The sequence below is a fragment of the Vicia villosa genome, linkage group LG6 (genome assembly GCF_029867415.1).
Source record: "Vicia villosa cultivar HV-30 ecotype Madison, WI linkage group LG6, Vvil1.0, whole genome shotgun sequence".
In the NCBI taxonomy this organism is placed as follows: Eukaryota; Viridiplantae; Streptophyta; class Magnoliopsida; order Fabales; family Fabaceae; genus Vicia; species Vicia villosa.
In genome coordinates, this window is record NC_081185.1 from 133,273,051 (window position 1) to 133,276,502 (window position 3,452).

Below are 3,452 nucleotides of genomic sequence, written 5' to 3' on the forward strand. Positions count from 1 at the left end.
AGTTCCATGTTATATATGTACTAAAAATTATTAAAAGTTTAAGAGTGATTTAACAAATTTATTTCAGTAAAGATTAAATGCGCGTGCAATGTTTTTACGAAAACAAAAATACACTATTTTAATAGGGACAAAAAATATTTATGATTTTAAACGATAAAAACTTTATTATGTTTTCCCCCTATATTTTATGGACAGCAATATGTGCATGGCTCTGTTCATGTATAATTTGAAAAAGAGAACTCGTGTGAGCACGTTCCTGGTTGACGAGAAGTCACGGATTCCATTATTTGATCTCTCATCTCAAAGTGCATACTAGTAATAATTTTGGCTATAATCAAACACCAAACACTTCATTCATGGGAAAAGTGAGTTACATTAATGCATGCATATATTTTAAAGTGCACACCAAGGGCTTGTCTCACAAGTCACAACATAAGGTTTGACTTTTATATTTTGATATTTTCCTGCACTCGGTAATGATGTTTTTGATACCAAATCTCCTTATGTTTTTGTTTTCCTATTTTCAAAAAGTGATGATAAATTAAAAAAAGTCACTGTTTAATTTACGATGTATGGAAAATTCTTATATGGGCATAACCCTAACACATAGATTTACACACAATAAATCATATTTTTTTATTAATTAAAAAATTAAAACATAATTGTCTCTCACTTTCATTAAACCAACCACCCTATAATAGCAATTAAAAACGAAATTAAATTTTTACCAAATGTCAATTTTCTTATTTTTTATTGGTTGTGCCTAAAAATATGAATTTAGGTTCGTATCCATGCAAATATTTCTCACGATGCATTTAAATTTGGTAATGAAAATAGTCTACTAATTCGAAAGAGACAAATATCACCGTCTTTTAGGGATGTCAATGGGGCAGGGCGGGGGCGGGGATACATTCCCATCACAATCCCCGCCCTCGAATCTATTCTCCATCTCCACTTCGGGTCCCCGCTACGGGGGGATTTTGTCCCCCATCCCCGCGGATCCCCACGGATCCCCATGGTTCATGCAGAGATCCATAAACATGATTTTTTATTTATTATTTTAAATCAAACTAATAGTAAAAGCTTAAAAAAACTAACCACAAGAAATTTAGAAATTATTCTTTTATCATAAATATATTGTTTTAACAATATTTAATCTATAATATTGAGTGTCATGACCACCAAAATTTCAAACTAAAAAAATTGAAAAAATAATTTATCTCTCACTCTTCTACTAACAATACATATATATTTTAAATTTGTGTATAGGATTAATTATATGAAATGACAAATAAAATTTCATAATAATTTAAAATTATATAAAATTTAAGGACATTATGTTACTTTAGGCGGGGCGGGGACTCCACGGGGCGGGGGATATTTACGCCACCCCGTCCCCGAAGTGCCTTCGGGGAGACTTTGTTCCCTATCCCCGTCCCCACGGAGAAAATAATCTCCGTCTTTGGGCCCCAAACGGGGAATCCCCACGAGATCCCTGCTAATGGAGGCAAGTTGACATCCCTACCGTCTTTGGGGAATCATAATCTTAATTTATATATAGGCCTGGCTGTAGAGAAGCAAGAAGTTCTACAGCATATAGCCTCAAAGAGCCTCAAGTTTTAGAGGCTCCAAATTTAAATCTAAAATAATATTATAACAAAAATTCAATACAATAAAAAAATGAAATTGATCAAAGTTTAAATAATTATAATTATGTTTTATTAATGCATAATTATCTTTTATATATGTCATTTTTATTTATTAAAATTATATTTTTTTTAAAAATTTAGATCCATTTTTTAAATTATATATATATATATATATATATATATATATATATATATATATATATATATATATATATATATATATATATATATATATATATATTTGAGAAAAAGGGTGATGTAAAACCATTTGATATGTCAACGATTATTAAAAGATAAACAAGAAAATAATCTATTTAGATGAACGTTTGATATATTCTTTTAATGATTAAAATTTAGTGTCAAATTAAACTTTTAAAATTTAGTGTCAAATTAATATATATATAATGGGTGATGTAAAATCATTTGATATGTCAACGATTATATATATATAATGGAAATTAGAAATTATTTGAAAAAGGGTGATGTAAAATCATTTGATATGTCAACTATTATATATATTTAAAATCATTTGATATGTCAAAACTTGTTTAGATAAACAAGAAAAGAAATTAGAAATTTTAGAACAGTTATTAAGAGAAAATATAAATTACAATAAACAAAATTTAATGACCTTAAAGGAGCAGGTAAAGAATAAAACTCCAATTAATGGGTCAGAAGAGTTAAAAGTATCTATAGATTCTTTAGCTGAAAATTTTTCACAAATAAGTATTGAAAGAAAAACAAAGAATACTAGAACCAAAAACTTTTTAACTTATAATACAGAAGAAGTTAAAAAAACATTTGAAATTATGTATCTTTTTATTGGCCGACCTAGAACAATAATGGATGAGGAGGCTAGCTCATCTAGGACTACCACTTAAAGCCAAACTCAAAACACTTCCTACTTAAATAAACTTTTAGATAGGAAAGAAAATAAAAATGCTTATCAATTAGAACAAATTGTGGACACTAATAAAGACCTAGAAGTTATGACAAATGACCACATTAATCTCTTAAGACCAACCCAACTATATAGGTTTGTATTCCTTGAAAATAATTCAAGTCTTATTAGAACACATAGGTCAGAAATGCTAGAATTACCAGATGATCATATTGAAGAATTTGGATTATTAACAAATGACAGTATAAATCAATTAAATAAAAAACAAATGAATTATGTACATTTAGGATTAATTACAACTGGTGTAAGAGATTTAGTAATGAAACAAAATGGTGCCAAAGTACTAATAGCCATATTAGATACTAGGTATCCAGAACTAAATAGACAAATTATGGGAGTAATTGAAGTAGACATGAATAATAACTGTGGAATCCATTATTTATGCCCAAACTTTACCATAGGAATTAAAGACTTAAAATACATTAAACTTCAAGTTCAAAGTAAAGGACTTAAAAATTTTAAGGGATCAAATATTGTGATAGACATCATTTTTCTTGGAAAATTATCAACACAAGTATCACCAAAATTTAAACTGAAAATTGATGATATGGTTAAAACAATTACATCAAGAGGAATTAACTTTTTAGGTCCATAATCAATTTCTCCTTCTCTTTTAGCTAGAGAGGAATGGAAAATTAAAAACAATATTCAGACTGAAGCTGAAACATTAACACCTACAGAGGTTGTGACTTATACTACCAAAGATTGTTTTGCCTTAAGATTTAAAAATTATGAGGAAACCCATAAGCAAACTAGTGAAGACGACTGAAAAAGTTTTAACACTAGAAGAATTTCAAAAAATTAAGAATGATGAACTTTTAATGGAAAAATATAGTACAGAA